Source organism: Suricata suricatta, chromosome 5 (assembly GCF_006229205.1).
Source record: "Suricata suricatta isolate VVHF042 chromosome 5, meerkat_22Aug2017_6uvM2_HiC, whole genome shotgun sequence".
Classification (NCBI taxonomy): Eukaryota; Metazoa; Chordata; class Mammalia; order Carnivora; family Herpestidae; genus Suricata; species Suricata suricatta.
The window spans coordinates 137,964,017-137,981,488 of record NC_043704.1 but is presented as its reverse complement, the minus strand read 5'-3'; the positions used below and the strand labels follow the sequence as shown (position 1 = coordinate 137,981,488).

At 41.8% G+C, this 17,472-nt stretch overlaps 1 long non-coding RNA gene across 1 annotated transcript in view; it reads right to left on the bottom strand.

Annotated features, from left to right (window-relative positions):
* The window catches only part of LOC115292874, a 239,522-nt gene that overhangs the window by 170,194 nt on the left and 51,856 nt on the right, over nucleotides 1-17,472 (bottom strand). The gene's annotated exons all lie outside the window — the stretch shown is intronic.

Genomic DNA, 17,472 nt, shown 5'->3' with positions numbered 1-17,472 from the left:
AAGAAGGAAAAAGATTCCAAAAGGAATCTAAACTGGACAAGGGGCACCTAAGTAGCTCAGTTGGTTGAGCTTATGATTTTTTTCTCAATTTTTTTAAGGTTTATTTTTTTGAGGAGAGACTACACGCGCACGCGCACACAGTGGGGGAGGGGCAAAGTGGGAGACATGGAATGTGAAGCAGGCTCCAGGCTCAGAGCAGCAAGCCCAACATGAGTCTGGAACTCTCATGGGGGGAGATCATGACCTTAGCTAAAGACAGGGACTTAACTGTCGGAGCCATCCACGTGTTCAGAGCTTACCACTCGTGATTTGGTCTCAGGTCATGCAGAACCCCTCCTTTCTGGGTTTTCCACTGACAGCGTAGAACCTGTTGGGATATTCCTATTTTCTTTCTCTCTCTCTCTCCCCCTCCCCCTCCCCCACTCACGTGCTGTCACAATCCGTTGCTCAGAAGTATTTAAAAAATTCTTTTTAAGTTCGTTTATTTTTCAGAGAGAAACCGGGCATGAGTGGGGAAAGGGCAGAGAGAAAGAGGGAGACACGGAACCCTCAGCAGGCTCTAGGCTCCCAGCTGTCAGCACAGAGCCCGATTCCAGGCTGCAACCCACCAACCGTGAGATCATGACCTGAGCTGAAGTTGGATGCTTAACTGAGCCTCCCAGGCGCCCCCAAAATAAACATTTCAACATAAATAAAATGGAAGAAAGTTCTCACATTTACTTTAAAATTAAAAAAAAAAGAACAGTATTAAGTTTGTGGGGTTAGAATAGATAAGACAGTATTAAATTCTATTTAACAAAATACCAAATGGGAATACATTTATGCCTGTTGATACATTTGAAGATTTGCACATTGGGAAGAAGTAAAGATTTTCATTACCATTATGTTTTGATTCATTAGGTTTAATTATTCATTTCTAAAGCAATCAGTAATAGGAGGGCAATGAGTGTATCTTCCAGCAGGGTACAGCCAAAAAAAAAAAAAAAAAATTAACAAAGGCAAAAAAAGAGGAAGACAAATCTAAGACACAAAATATGCTAGAAATTTTATAGTGATTGCCATCAACATTAAGGACCTGGTGTTTAAGGACGGTCATAAAAACAAATCAGTTTTAGGACATTCACCCCTAAAAACACCTAATATAAAGGAGCAAAATAGGATCGAAAGCATAAAGGCAACAAAAAGCATCAAAATCTAATCAGCATCACAGCAAAATGTTAAGAGCCCATGTTATCGGGCGGATAGACAAGTTGTAAACTGATCTGCACCTATTAACCCAACTCTCAAGCATCTCAAGGGCATTTGAATACAACTGTGTGAACGTTTAAGAAGTCACCCTCATCCTGGAAGATGGCAACAACTCTGCCTTAGTAACTAGGATAAACAAGTGAAAAGAATTCTTGATGAGGAACACAACTGGTAGGCTTAATTCAATAAGTGCTTTCAACATGAACCATACTACATATTTACATCAACACGGCAAACAGTCAAGTTCAACTGCACCCTCGTCCATAAAGCAAGGCTCAGCTACCTTCAAAAACTCGGTATTTCCTCATCACCCTCCTCTGGTGAAACAATTTAAGTATTGGTGAAATTTTTAAAATTACATTTAGAGAACCACCTTACCCAACTTCAAAATAAAGCTAAGAATGTTACTACTACCTATCCAAGTATGTAAGATGAAGTAAAGTGATTTGAAAGAAGATTATAGCTATAAATTCTAAGAGGGAAAAAGCCTGATAATTAATGAGCTAATTATTCAAAAAAATTCCCAAGAATCCAGTATTAGAAATACGAACAGAAAGTTGTGAGTTAGAAAACATACTATAGAAAGTATTAAAATCCCTTTGATCCTCTGAGAAAGCTAAAAATAGTAAAATCTCTGACACAAATAATCAAGAGAAGGAATATGTTAATATTCAGAATGTAAGAAATGACCAGGGGTAGAAAGATTAAAAAGAAACCTTAACAATTTAAATATAAGTAACATGGACTCTACAAGAACTAGAATACCAGAAAGGTCTTAAAATCATTCATAAAACAGAAAAATCTTTCCATTAAGAAAAAGTAAGGCCTATGTGGTTTTATAAGCTTATCATGTAAGATACTATTAACCTAGAAAATGACAAATGTAATAAAATCTAAGGTATTAATTAATGAGCCAGGGGCCAAATTTGACTGTTCATCAGTTTTTTGTAAATAAAGTTCTACTTCATGTTTTTTTTAAACCACATTTTCCATGCTTTGAGTTTTTATGCTACAATGGCAAAGCTGAGCTGTTGTTACAGAGACTGTTAGAGTCCACAATGCAGAAAATTTCACCTCTGGCCCTTGGAGAAAGTTTGATGCACCCTGAAACAGAAGACTAGAAATAAGAGCTGTGGCAAAAGGTAGAGCAGAGTATCGGGGAGGCAAAGGGCAGGGAGAGAAGGGGTGTCTGTGGGGTGTTCAATAGGGTACGATGGTCTTTATAGAAAAGGGGGGATTTGAGCCAGGACTTGAAGGGATGTGGGCATTAGCTAAGTCACTATCTTGCAGAAATAGCATCCCACGTGTAAGGAAGAAATAAGGAAAAGGCTACAAAGCAGCCAGGTACCTTCTGTGTTCAACTCAGGGCCAGGGGAGGCCAGGGCAGACTGCAAGGCAAATAATGCTTCCAGGAGAGGAGGGCAGAAAGCTAACACATAGGCTCTGGGGAGTTGAAGGGGAACACAAAGTCTCTAAGTCCCTGTCCGCCACTCTAAGGATTCTAGCTTTTACACGAATTAAATGGGGAACCATTGCAGGACTCTGAAGAGTGTCAGGACCTACATTACTGCAATCCTAATGGCTACACTGAAAATAGTTGGTAAAAGGGCGGCTATACAAAGCAAGGCCCCTTGGGAGGCAAGAAAGGACAGTAGATCAGACAATGATAAAAAGCAGTAGAGGTGGTGAAATTCTGTATTAATGTCATGAACTGCTAACAGGATTTCCTGACTCATTAGATGTCAAGTATGAGAGAAAGAAATGTAAAATAGTCGCAAGGTCTTGGTGTAACTGTTTGGTTTCTTAAGCAGGCTTCACACCCAGCTTGGAGCTCAACATGGGGCTTGAACTAATAACCCTGAGATCAAGAGGGGGATGCTTGGCCACCTAACCAACCCAGTGCACGGTGGCCTGATTGTTTTTGGGGAATCAGGTCACCAAGAGCAGTCATCAAGAAGCCAGGCATGGATAAGGTATGGTGTGTAGAAGTGATTAGGAGCTCAGTTTGAGACTTGTTCAACTTGAAACACCAAGCACCCAAGTAGAGGTGAGAACTTGTATTTGTATATACTCAATCCTGTTATTTGGGAGAGGGATTGAGCAAGAGATCTCACTTTGGAGAGGTAAGCATCAAGACCTAGAGAAAGTCTAGAAAAATCAATGTTGGTTAAGGGGCCAAGTCCTAGAACTGAGCATTGAGGCACGGAAACCAAGATCACAAAAATAACCAGAGAAGTACCTGTAAAGGAAAAATCAAGGCAAAAGGAGCAAACTCAAGGGAGAACTGGTGAGGAGGGTAGTCTTCACAGCTAGATGAAAACTCTTTCAAGAAAGAGGGACTGATCAGGGCACCTCGGCCGCTCAGTCAGTTGCCTGTCTGACTCTAGATTTTGCCTCAGGTAATGATCCCAGGGTTGTGGGCACCAGCCCCACATTGGGCTCCATGCTGAACATGGACCCTGCTTAAGATTCTCTCTCTCCATCTACCCCTCTTCTGCTCCTCCGCATGAGCACTCTCTAAAATTTAAAAAAAAAAAAATTGAAATAAAGAGGGGCTAATCAACTTAGAGACCAATGGGTCAAGTAAGATGAAGAGCGAAAATGGATCATTCAGCTCAAAAAATTTAAGAAAACTATATTAATGTCTCAGATTTTTTAAAGAAGGCCTAAAATAAAAATGAGCTACCATTATAAAAAATCTTGGGGGGAAAAAAATCAAGAATATATAGATAAGTTTCCATAGCCTAATAAGGGGTTACTATACAAAAAACTTGAAACTGACTAAAAATATCTCGGTTAAAAAATAGGAATAAGGTTAGGGCACCACAGTGGCTCAGTCCGTTAAGTATCTGATACCCGACTTAGGTCAGGATCTCACAGCTCTGGAGTTCGAGCCCCACTCGGGCTCTGTACGGACAGCTCAGGGTCTGGAGCCTGCTTACAATTCTGTGTCTTCCTTCCTCTCTCTCTCTCTCTCTCTCTCTCTCTCTGCACGCCCCTCCCCTTCTCATGCTCTCTTTCTCTTGGTCTCCAACATAAAATAGAAGATAGGAGTAAGGCAGGGCTGGCCCACCTCATGAGTTCCATTTAAAAAATGTCCTAGAGGTCCTAATCAGGACTGTCTGATACATTAAGCCACCCCTCACCACCTCCTACGTGTATTCATGTAGGTAAGATGATAGACAAAGGAGAACAAGAATCCCAGATAATGTTATCCCAAAGAAGCTACAAACATTAAAATTAATGAGTTTCTAAGGTTTTCTGGATATAAAAACTATATGCTGTGAATAAGCAGAAAATACTTTTTAAAAGTTGTCGTTTACAATATATTTATAGTAAGTCAAACAGAACTTATGTTACTGCCACCTAGAAGTTTTGAAATACCTTTTAATAAGTCCAATAAGTGAATAATACCATGTTTATGAACTAATGGACATTATAAAGATAGGTCTGTCTCAACAGATTTTGGCAAAACTATTCCAATAAAAATCTCTACAGAGTTTGTCATGAAACTTGACAAGCTGATACTCAAAGTTACAAGAAGCAAAGAAAAAAACACCAGAACAATCCTAAAGAGGTACAGTGTAGGAGGCCTAACTTATCAAGTCAACAGTGTAAAGAACCCATTTAACAAAAACAGTCTTAATAAAAATTTATCACCAAGGAGACAAAACTGAGCCAGAAAGAAACACACATGGATATTTATGGCACAAATGTTATTTATCATTGACATAAAGACAAATGAAAAAATGAAGTTATGGAACCATTGGCTTCCATGAGAAAGAACAAAATCCCTACCTCACACCCGCTGAAATAACTTCCAAATGAATGATGTGAAAGGCAAAACTAAGATGTTCTTAGAAAACAAAATATTTATATTCCCTTGAAGTCAAATTATATGCATTACAATTAAAAAGCTACTAATAATGCACATTAGTATGTTAGATAAATGCTAACTAAAACCATAATGATATTTTCCCAAGCCAACCATATATAGAAAAATATAGTTTTGTAATGCAAAGTGTTGGCAAATATATAAAACAGGCACACTCATATATACAACAGGTTATTCTGATGTACAAATGACAGAACCGTAAGCAAGAGACTAACAGAACTCAGGATATGGCTAAGGCTCTGTCAGGACAAGAGACACTGACAAAGTACACAGGGGTCTTCACACTTCACAGGAAGTAACATTTTGGTGTTTTTATTTTATTCTGTTTTTAAACATTCTGGTTCTTTAACTGGGTGTGGACAGGAGAGTTTTGTTTGGTCTGTGACTATTTTGATATTTGATTTTCGATATTCCATTATTTGTGAATTTTATTGTTTTACTAGTATATTATCAAATATAACAATTTTTTCATATTTTATTATTACCTGTTACGTATTCTTCCACAAAATTTCTGACTATGAAATGTTAGGGAAAAATTTTAAGTATAAATTTAGTGTATAAAGCAGAAAAACAGTCTTAGATAAAACTCTCCATTATTTCCAACCCATTTAAGGACAATTAGATGTCTGAAACCTATGTACGAAGATGGGATGCAAGATTTTGAAGAAACCTCAGGCAACACCAAGATGAAGATTTAGCAAGCCTAGCTCAGAAGGGAATGGAAGTGAAAAAAAATAAGAAAGGACTATTACAAAGGTGTAATCAGACTTAACAGAAGCATGGTAAAGAACAGTCAGCAACTTGAGGGAGCGCCTGGCTGGCTCAGACGATTAAGCGTCTGACTTCGGCTCAGGTCATGATCTCATAGTTCATGAGTTCCAGCCCCACATCGGGCTCTGTGCTGACAGCTCAGAGCCTGGAGCCTGCTTCAGATTCTGTGTCTCCCTCTCTCTCTGCCCCTCCCTCCCCCATTCCTGCTCTGTTTCTGTCTCTCAATGTTTTTGAAAAGTTCGTAATTTTGATTAAAATATATTTTCATTTCTTGTATAAACTTGATTAAGACATCAGTAAGGGGTTTTTTTACCTTTTAATTTTTTAAGTGTATTTATATTGAAAGAGAGAGAGGGAGGGAGAGAGGAAAGGGCAGAGAGAAGGAAGAGAGAATCCTAAGCAGGCTCCATGGCGTCAGTGACAAGGCATTCTTGGGACTCCAGCTCATGAACTATGAGGCGATCTGAGTGGAAACCGAGAGTCAAACACCTAACAGACTGAGCTTCCCTGGTTCCCCTGTTTTTCTCCACTTTAACGTATAAATTTCGTCTCGCTTTTTCTCCTGGACTGCTTTTCAAGTTGCTGACTTTTTTTTTTTTTTAACAGTGTTTTTATTAAACATTGATTTTTGACAGAGCACAGAGAATCCAAGATAGGTTCCAGGTTCTGAGCCATCAGCATCGCATAAACCTCACATGAGGCTCAAACTCATGAACTGCCAGACCATGACTTGAGCTGAAGTGGGCACTTTACCAAATGAGCCACCCAGGCACCCCTAAAATTATAAATATATTCTTAATGAGTAACAAAAATCAAAATATTTTGTTTCTGAAATAAAGGAAGGTCTAAACCAACAGATTCAAAGTTTCTATACCATGCCCTAGCAGGTACAGGGGAGAATTTTAAGTAATAAATAGAAAGCCCTATCTTGGTCAAGTTCCCAGGTTTCAAAGATGAAAAAAAATATATGGACAGCCATCAAGTAGGAAGACCAATCTACTCCGGGTTGGAAAAACCAAATACCACAATTGTAACAGTTCTACCTGAACTACTGAAATTTGAACCAAGTTTTAAAATGAAAAAGGTAGTCAGGTTTGATTTGCCATGAAAATTCTGACAACAAAAAGCACAGGAGAGGGATGGGCTCAATTAAAGGTTATAAATTACAACAAATCAACAGATGCATCTATAGAACCAAATAGAGAAAATCAGGAATAGATACAATGACAAAACATCTCACAGCACAAGGCAGAGATGGCTCACCAAATGGTATCTTTAAGAACTCTAGAATTTTATACTGGCTAAGTAGTAAAATGAGTAATACGCTGAAAGCAATGTAAACTCTTCTACCTTCTCTGAACAATAGTTTGCCAAATGAATGAAGCTTCTCTTTTTACTTAGTGGCCCCTGGCTCCATTTCTAAGAGGCCATCCTAAAGGAATAATCATGATAAACACATAGTATGTTTTTTAGAAGATAGAAAATTTAGCAATATTGTTAGGACAAAAAAAAATAGTTACTACATGCTATTATACGTCCACTTACTAGATGATCATCTCAATATGAAAAAAAATTCTGATATTTAAAGACAGGCAGCAAGTATATCATTTAGGGAACTGTTGACTTATATGCTTACACAATTGTAATTTAGAGGGAAGACATGAACATGTATGTATACATTCTAAAAAGTTGGAATCTTTGACTCATTTCTATTTTTTCCCTTTGCCAAAATTTTGATGTTGAGTATGTTACTACCTAATTAAAAGTGAACATTAAACTAGGTGTTATAAGGATCATAAAGCACTGATGTAGCTGGTTTAAGCTGGCTTCACGTATTTTCTGAACTCCATACATACACTCTGTGCCTCACAGAAGGTTTTTCCAGTCTATAATGCATGCAAACAACATTGATCAGATTCAGAAGTCACTATGAAAGACGTCCTATGCAATTAGTTATAATTTCTGATTTTAAGTATACATTCACAATACACTATATTTAAAACACCATCTACTTAAGTGAATAAAGGACTCTACCATATTAAGAATGCTTCATGTTTGCACTCATAGGTCTAACAAGAGAAACCTAATGGAGGACCAGGGGGAGGGGAAGAAGGAAAGAGTTGGGGAGAGAGAGGGACGCAAAACTTGAGAGACTATTAAATGCTGAAAATGAACTGAGGGTTGAAGGGGAAGGGGGAGGGGGAGAAAGAGGTGGTGGTGATGGAGGAGGGCACTTGTGGGGAAGAGCACTAGGTGTTTATTGGAAACCAATGTGACAATAAACTATTTAAAAAAAATAAAAATAAAAGCCTAAATCACACACACAAAAAAATGCTTCAGAGGGGCACCTGGGTGTCTCAGTTGGTTAAGCATCTGACTCCAGAGGTTGGCTCAGGTCATGATCTCTTGGTTCATGAGTTTGAGACCCACATTGGGCTCCAAGCTGAGAGAACAGAGCCTTCTTGGGATTCTTGCTCTTCTCCTCTCCCTGACCCACCCCTGCTTGCATGTTCAGGCACATGTGCTCACCCTCTTTCTCTAAAAAGAAATAAGCTTAAAAAAAAAAAACAGAATTATTACTCATTCTTGGACAAGAGGGAGATACAGAGTATTAATTTCTTTCTTAACAGAAATAGAAATGGAAAGCAGCTACAAATGGTATTAACAAAGAAGTATTTGACAGTGATTTACTTGTTTAAAGGCTTATCAGCCTTAGAAGTGGATTCAACAAGGAGGCACCTGGAAGGCTCAGTCGGTGAAGGTGAAGTGTCTGACTTCAGCTCAGGTCATGATCTCACAGTTCATGGGTTCAAGCCCCGTGTTGGGCTCTGCTGACAGCTCAGAATCCGGAGCCTGCTTTGGATTTTGTGGCTCCCTCTCTCTGATCCTCCTCAGTTGGTTCTCTAGCCCCCAAAAATAAACATTAAAAAAAATTAAGTGGGTTAAACACTAAGTATGCTATTGTTACAGAGGAGTTTCTGAAGTGTGTCCTATTCTTGTTGTGTGTTCAATGAATTATTTTCATTTCAAAAACCTCAATTTTTGACATCCAAACAGCATCAGACTATTTTAAGAGACACACACCCATGAATAACATGTATTTTATAGTTACTGAATCAGTATCAAAGAGATTGAATTTTCAGTGCTAACATGGCCCAATAAAGTTGTTTTATTTTGATAGTTCTTACAAAACACCTATCAAGCCCTATTTTCTCTATAACCCATCCAGAGATCCCGACTGGACTTTCCTCAGTAGAAAGGCATTGTCAGTCTGATCCCTTCTACAGGAATCTGTCCTCTCACCATGAGTACTCCACCCTCCGTGGGGAGTCACTGGACACATGACTTGGAAATCTGCCTGGGTTCAATTTTATCTCAGTGGTAGTCAATGGAAAAATTCCAGACTTCTACACATTCTTTTACTATTTTTGTTCATTTTTCTTAAGAGAATTTTCCAAGTTGCTTTTTTTTTTTTTTTAATGTTTTTAAACATTTATTTTTGAGAGAGAAGGAGAAAAAGACAGCTTGAGCCGGGGGAGGGTCAGAGAGAGAGGGAGACACAGAATCAGAAGCAGGCTCCAGGCTCTGAGCAAAGGTCAGCACAGAGCCCAACGTGGGGCTAGAACTCACAAACTGTGAGATCATGACCTGAGCCGAAATCAGCTGCTCAACTGACTGAACCACCCAGGTGCCCCCCAAGTTGCTTTTTCAACGTAATGGGCCACTGAAGACTCGATGGGAACAGAGCACCATGAGGGCAGAGAAGTGAGCAAGCCTGTCTGAAAAGGACCCCAAGGTCTAATTCTGAGCTTCCTGGACAGCAAGCCAGTTCCCCAGGTTAGCCATTAAAGTGACTGCACCCAAAGCTGGCCTCCGCTGGGACCGATGACCCAACCTCATCATGCTCCCTTCCTCCCACAGGAGGGATAGGCAGCTCCCCATGGGTTTTCAAGTCTCCACGTGCTGGGCAGCTGGCTTTCCAGGACAACTCTGAACAGCTGCTACTCAAAACTCCAGTGAGCCTACTGTCAAGCATGTCCAGTTACTCCCCCACTGCCAAAGATGCTCCCTCAAGCTTTCCCGAGAAAGAACAAACAGGGGAAGGATACTTCACATTTGAAACCTAAACCCACAGTAGGGCCAGCAGGTACTGTGACCCAGGAGCACAGCGTGGTGGGCGAGGGAAAGATGGGAGGCCCTCATAACCTCTTTTCTTGGCTGATTCTGGCTTTTTAAGTGTTCCCTTTCCCTGTGATATTGTGGAGCCGACCTTGAACCATGGTGTACGGCAGGAGGCAGCTCACAAGGACCTCACTGGGCATTATCAAGCCAACAGTTTCTTTCACTACACACGGGTCACCTGCATGATTTATGGGAGGTCTACACTAATGTGGAATTTTAAAGGATAAACACGTTTTGGGACTACAGTGGATTTGAGCGATGGGCTTGCGGGCTCCAAGAATCTTTCAGAGGTACAGTTTCTACCAAGGCCTGAAGGAATGAGGCAATTCACAGAGTACCTACACTCACATACAATTTAGTACTGACTAAATTTAATGGACAAGAAACTAACAGGAAATCAGGAGGGGTGTGCTGGGATCCAGTGTCAAGAACTTGGATTATCAGCCTAGAAGTTCCACTTGGGGCTTCCTCAAATGAGGGCCAGGGGCTCACTACCTGAAAGCCCAGAATTCCCGTGGGATTCCTAGCCCATGCTTTCCAGTCGATGGTGTGGGTGGCAAATCTTACGATCTAGAAAGTTTAATGAGGGGAAATGAGGTCAACGTAACATTTGTATGAGACATTCCAGCAAATTATTCTATTATATAAAAATGGTTTCACAGGAGTTTGAAAAAGAAATGTAATAACAGCACATGCCTCAGGCTGCAGTTAGGTAGAGCTCACAAGAGCCTCGCTGAAGCAAACATACCGATTCATGTGGCAAAGGACAATTAATAGTCAGTAAAATCTTCAGCATCCCGTGGAATATCCATTTAATGTTAACTTAGATTTTATTCGAACTGTGTCTTCGTATTCACCTTGGTTTGGTTTTATAGTTGTACAGGAACTATTAGCCCAGGAAAGTAGATCTAGGCTTATGATTGTACCTATTAAGGTAATACTGTAATGAAAATAAGGTAAGGGTAGGGGTTGAGGGAAAGGCTGTAAAGAGATTCAGTGGAACACCGACTCTACAGCCAGACGGTTTGGGTTCAACCTTTGATTCTACTACCCTCCTCTTTCAGGATCTGGTCAATCTCAGTCTGCTCATCTGGAAAATGGAAATACAAGTTCCTACCACACTGGGTTACTGTGAGGATTCAGTGAGTTAACATGGTAAGGTGCTTGATACAACACGATAGAAGTTACAATAGTTAACAACAGTGTGAGCTATCTTTCTCCTTGCATTGGGATCCATCACTGGTTCAAGGTGATGAAACCTACCAGTAAGTAAGAGAAAGTCTAGTCATGTTATAGATCAATGTGTACTTCTGGAAAGTTGTTTCAGTGAATAGATTTGACAGAAAGTAGAAAAGCTCATCTGGGAGATCGAAGGGAAGGACAATGTAATTGAGAACATCGTTCTCAGTCTGTGTGAAGGGTGGCTCCTGGATCAGCAGGATACCTGGAACTGGTTACAGATGCACCTTTTCCAGTCTCTGAACGAAAAACCCTGGAGACTGTGCCCACCATAGGGTCTTAGCAAGCCCTTCGAATGCTTTTGCTACTTTGGGATAGGAGGTGGCCAACTCGTTCTGTCAAGGGTCAGGTATAAAGATCTTTCATTTTGCAGGTCACTTGGTTCCCTTGAAAAGGTTTAAGAAAGAAAGAAAAAAAAAAAAAAAGAGTATTGATGTGTTCCCGTAACTTATTTCCAGAACCATGCATGGGCTGGATATGGCCAACTGGCTATTAGTTCGTGGACCCCGGCTATAGGAGGCTGGTGACAGCAGTGGTGGCTGGCAATAAAGGACAAGGCTGAAGGGTCAACTAAGGCTGGCTTGGAGATGGGGGTTTGAGGTAGACCTAGATGATTTTCTGTGGACTATCTAACTTGAGCTGAAAAAAAAAAATAGCAGGGCTGAAGGTACAGATTTAATGGCAGGGTAAGACGCTCGTGAACAGGTGGATGCTGGTAACATTGCACACGGTACACAGAGCATGAGCAAGGGGGACGGACCACTACTACCAGATGGGTAAGGAAGAGCCAACACCAACAATAATGGGAAGCCTGACCACACATCAGAGAACATGGACCTGACCAGTTCCAGCCCCTGAGACACCACAAGCACAGAGTAGTAGCTACCACAGGTGCTCTCCGGACATCACCAGTGACCACGTGCGTACCTCAAAGTTACGTGGAGAGTCTGACATCAGTGTGTCCCAACAGCAAGGGACCTTTTTTTAAGGCTCTAATTTTAGTGTTATTTTTGAGAAAGACAGAACATGTGCACAAGCGTGAACCAAGGGAGGGGCAGACAGAAAAAGACAGGATTTGAAGTAGGCTCAGTGCCGATAGAGAGCACAATTCGGGGCTCAACCCTGCAAACCAGGAGATCGTGGCCTCAACCAAAAATCAAGAGTTGGACAATTAATGAATGAGCCACCCAGGTGTCCCCCCAACAATGAGGGAACATTTTAATCTAAAGGAAGGACAAAAAAAAAAAAAAGAAAGAAAGAAAAGAAAACAATCCATCAACAAACCTCAAGAGATAGGACAGGTAAGGATAACTTCGACTAAATTTTCCTCAAGAATTGCAAAGCGGTCACCCAAAGAGCTTAAGGACAGGACCGGCCTTATGCACCAAGAAACACATCTCCTTCCCTACATATCGACAATACCAACACAAACTTCAGTGTGGGTACCAAGTTCAGCTTTTCTGTTCGTTTCGGGGTTTTTTGTTTGTTTTACTAACCTCTACCTTGTCAACACATTCGATTAGAGAGGGCTTAGGTTGAGGACCCGAGAAGAGTAGACACGGTAATGAAGCATCCTTTCTTTAAAAGTAAGTCAAACTTTTCACCAATTCAGAGTGTACTTCCCCCCATCTAGAAAGAATTCATGGTGTTCTTTAATTACGTTGGATTTATGAACAGGCTAGGCATACGAGAGATTTTATTCCCTATTCTGTATTTTAGCCTTCACTTCTTGATGCGCTCCTTCACCTAACCCAAGTTATGCTGACATGATCTTTGACTTCCCACGGAGAAGTGTTCATTTTAACTGGCAGGCAAATGATATTACACTCCGAAGGCCCATCATGCTAAATGACCATTAAACCATTACACTTAAGAAGTGCCTCTCAAGATAGAGATTCCAAGGGCTGCGCACAGTATCACTGTTTAACTATCAGCATTTTTATAGACAGGGAAATGTCATCACCAACCTCACATGAATTCCTCCAGAGATAAACAAAACATCTGTGGCTGGTTAGCTCAGCCGAGTTCAAAATCTTGAATGGAATCCTTGTCAAGCTTGGTGTAGGAGGCACTCCAATGCAACCCTGGTTAGGGGAGGGTCCTCACAAATGGAGGCTTGGATTCAGAGAGGGTATAGCTTTGACCACCCCAAAGCCATCAGCCTCCTTGCTCCCCGTTTCTAAACAAGCCCCTCCCTTGCCCGCACCCTGGTATTCACAAGGCTCTTTCTGGCCACCTGCCCTGTCTTTTCCCAGATTCTTCCTTCCGCTGCAGGAAACCTGTTCCCATCCAATCCCTGCTTGCCCTTCAAAGTTTGCCCCAACTCCATGCAAGTCCTAGTATTGTTCTCACAGGACACCAGCCTTCAGGAGTCCCTATGGAGCTGAATTATCACCCTTGGAATCTATATTCCATGATTTAGCTCACAATCCCATTCAGTTTGAGACTCTACCCACGCCAAGAGCAGTAGTACAGGGAGTGCATAGTATCACATACAAATAAGAACCTTTCTCGTTCAAGTCCTTGATTTCCTACCCGGGCAATCCTACATCTGACCTGTTTGGACATTTCCTCATTTAGAAGAAGAGAAGCCCAACACCTCTCATTCTCTGCCTTCTATTTTTTTTTTTTTTTTTAAATCACTACCGTCTTGAGTAGCCCTCAAACACGTGACTGGTCGAGACAGATCCTATGAATACCAATCTGTATCCAGACTGCAAAATACAAAAATAACCCTGACCCCATCTTACGGGCACTGTGGGTCACCACCCATGGTTCCTCTCTGCTGTCATTGCGCTCCTATGCGGACACACTTCGGAGCTGTGCAGAGGAGTCTGTGTCCCGCATAGGTCATAGTGATTCTGGAGATTTTCACGTACAGGTTTAAAAATATTCAGCTGACAACCATTTTTAGGTCGCATTTTTTGAGAGAGAGACAGTACAAGCAGGGGAGGGGCAGAGAGAGGGAGACACAGAACCGGAAGCAGACTCCAGGCTCTGAGCCCTCAGCACAGAGCTCCATGTAAGGCTCAAACGCACAGACCAGGACATCATGACCTGAGCCAAAGTCAGATGCTTAACCAACTGAGCCACCCAGGTGCCCCTTAGGTCACAGCATGAAAAAGGCAACCACGGAGAGAAGGGGATACCTGGTCAACAGGCAGGGGACTCGAGTCAAGAAACCGTAAGTCACCTTTCCCTCAGTATCCTGCCTCATCCAGAGGTTCTCAGATTGATCTAGAAGTCCTGATACAAGCTGTGTTGGACAGCCACGAAATCCCAAGGACTTGCCTACCAACTCTAGGGTGTCGGTTGCCTTTTTCTTTCTCTTGTGTATGCTGCAGTACTCCAGAGCCTAGTCTAATAGGTGATACCCCAACAGATGCACAAGAAGAAGATACGCAAATCCAGGTACCTTCTCCCATGCCAGACCCTAGAGAAACTTAGACTGAAGAGGTTACGCTTCTATCTTTACTTCTAAAAAGTCTTTTCATAATACAGGTTATTCCTATTAACACAGGCTTATTTTAAATGAGGCAAGAAGCAAGTTTCCTATTTTTAGTTTCTAATATGGTAAGCATCTCTAGCCAAAACCATTAGGAAAAACAGCTTTGAGTTCCTGACTGAAGAGTATCAAAGAGTGAGACTCTAACATTTGGGAACTGCTCCTCCAGATCAGTTATGGTATGAAAGGAGTATTTAGCAAAAATCTCAAGTTTTAGTCTCAATTTTAATACTCACAACAAACTAATATTTTATCTTTTACTGATACCCAAAACACTGAACATTTTCTCCACATGATACTAGTCAGGTCTACACAATCCAATCACTTTTGTTTTCAAACCCTACTCCCAACCAGGAGTTAGGTGGAGCAGGGAACAGCAAGGGAACCACATTCGCACGATCCTCTGCTCTGTGGGGATGCTGCCCCACACACATCCTGTGTGACACCACGTTTATCAGGTTGCTAAGGCTTTTCTGACAAGATACAGCAGGCTAGGCGACTTCAAGAGATTTCATACTCCCAGTTCTAGAGGCTGGAATATCAAGGTGTTAGGAGTTCTGGTTGCTCCCGCAGGCTTTTCTCTTTGGTTTAGAAGTTTTCTTCTAGGGCAGAATGGGTGGCTCAGCCGGCTAGGTATCCAACTTCGGTTCAGGTCATGATCTCATGGTTCCGGAGTTTGAGCCCCATGTGGGGCTCTGTGCTGACCGCTCAGAGCCTGGACCCGGCTTTGGATTCTGTGCCTCCCTTGGTCTCTGCCCCTCCCCGCCTTGTACTCTCTCTCAAACTTTAAAAAAGTTTTTTAAAGTTCCTTTCTTCTCATTGTGTCCCCACAGGGCCTTACTCTATCCTAGAGCACCGCTAGCATATTTTTCAGCTTATTAATTTGTATCGACAGAGCACAAGCACGAGAAGGGGAGGAGCACAGAGGATCCCGGGTGAAGTCCGCACGGTCAGCACAGAGCCCGACGTAGGTGCTGCTCAATGTCAGGAAAGGGGAGATGAAGACCTGAGCTGAAATCAAGAGTCAGACACTCACCCACGGATCCACCCAGGTGCCATCTAGTATCTCTTCTAGTAAGGACACCAGGTTTACTGGATTAGGGCCCCACCCTATGGGTCTCCATTAGTCACCTCTTTGAAAGCCTTTTTCCAAGTACTGTCACCTGGGTTAGAATGCACCCATGTTACCTCACCTAAACTCAATGATCTCTTTAGAAGCCCCGTCTGCAAATATGGCCACATTTTCAGGTACTGGGGGTTTAGAGCTTTAATACACTAATTGTGAAGGAACTCAAGTACATCCCACCATGGTAAGAAAGTAATGCTTTGCTACTTGGTGATGATTAAAAGCTTACACCCTATACGCCGCTACACTATCTTTGTAAGTGCATACAGGAAGCCCTTTGAATTCACCCAGCTCAAGTTCCTCATTTTACTCATCTCAGGTACAGAGAGATGAAGTAACTTATCTAAGGTCACACAGCACATTGTTAACTCACACGGCTGCTTTTAATTTTTAGCTATAGTCCTATTTTCAATATTCAGGGCGTGTATCAGCAAAAGCTTGCAGTCATTTTAAGAAAACATTTAAGGACTGCTTGCAATTACTTTTTCAAGGGCACTTATCATGCCCCGGTTGATTTGTCTTTTTAGTTATATGCAGAGATTAAGAGACACAAGGTCCATGTGGGTTTTCGTTTCTGACGCTTCAGCTTGCCCACGCTAAAGCAGATCTTGGTTCAAACCCTCCTTGCCAAGTGTTCAGGATCAAACCCTTTCATCACAGAGAAATATATAAGGAAACCTTCTGACTTACGACCTTCTGCTATGCTAAAAAGCACCTACCAAGCTTACAACTCCATCAAGTTCTGCTAACTCATCCAAGAGCTAAAATCAAGCTAAATGCGGGTGAAAGCAGGTGACGGGCCACTGGCTGGGACGGAAGAGCCGCGGCGCCCCAGGGCTCTGCATTATTTGGCGCTCCTTCCTTCTCCCACAAGGCACAGCTGAAGATACGTTGTCCAACCCTTTGGGGGACAACTGTTCTGTTACTGGAACCTAGGCATACCTGAAGTTTCTGCAACGTCACCGAGTACCAAGTGAGCAGAGATCTGTAGGAGACTGGCCTTGTCTTAGGCACCTAAAGCAGGGGCCGGTGCACTACAACCTAAGGCCAGATCTAGTCTTGATTAGACCATAAAAACAAAGAACATGAGGGGCACCTGAGTGGCTCAGTCGCTTAAGCGTCCCACTTCAGCTCAGGTCTTGAGCTCTCAGTTCCTGAATTTGAGCCCCACATCAGGCTCTGGGCTGAAAGCCTTCAAATCCTCTGTCGCCCAGCCTCTCTGCTCCTCCTCTGCTCGTGCTCTCTCAAAAAAAATGAACGTTAAAAGAATTTTTTTTATTAAATAGAATTCAAAAATTCAGGACACCTGACAGCATCATCTGATTTCAGTGTCCTTAACTCATTCATTTACATATTGCATAACACTGCTTTCCTTCTACAATGGCAGAATTCAGTAAGAGAAACCATAAGGCCCACAAAGCCTAAAACATTTTCTATCTGGTCCTTTTACAGCGGAGGCTTACAAACATCTGATTTAAACTCTCAAGCCCTACCATTCCCAACACC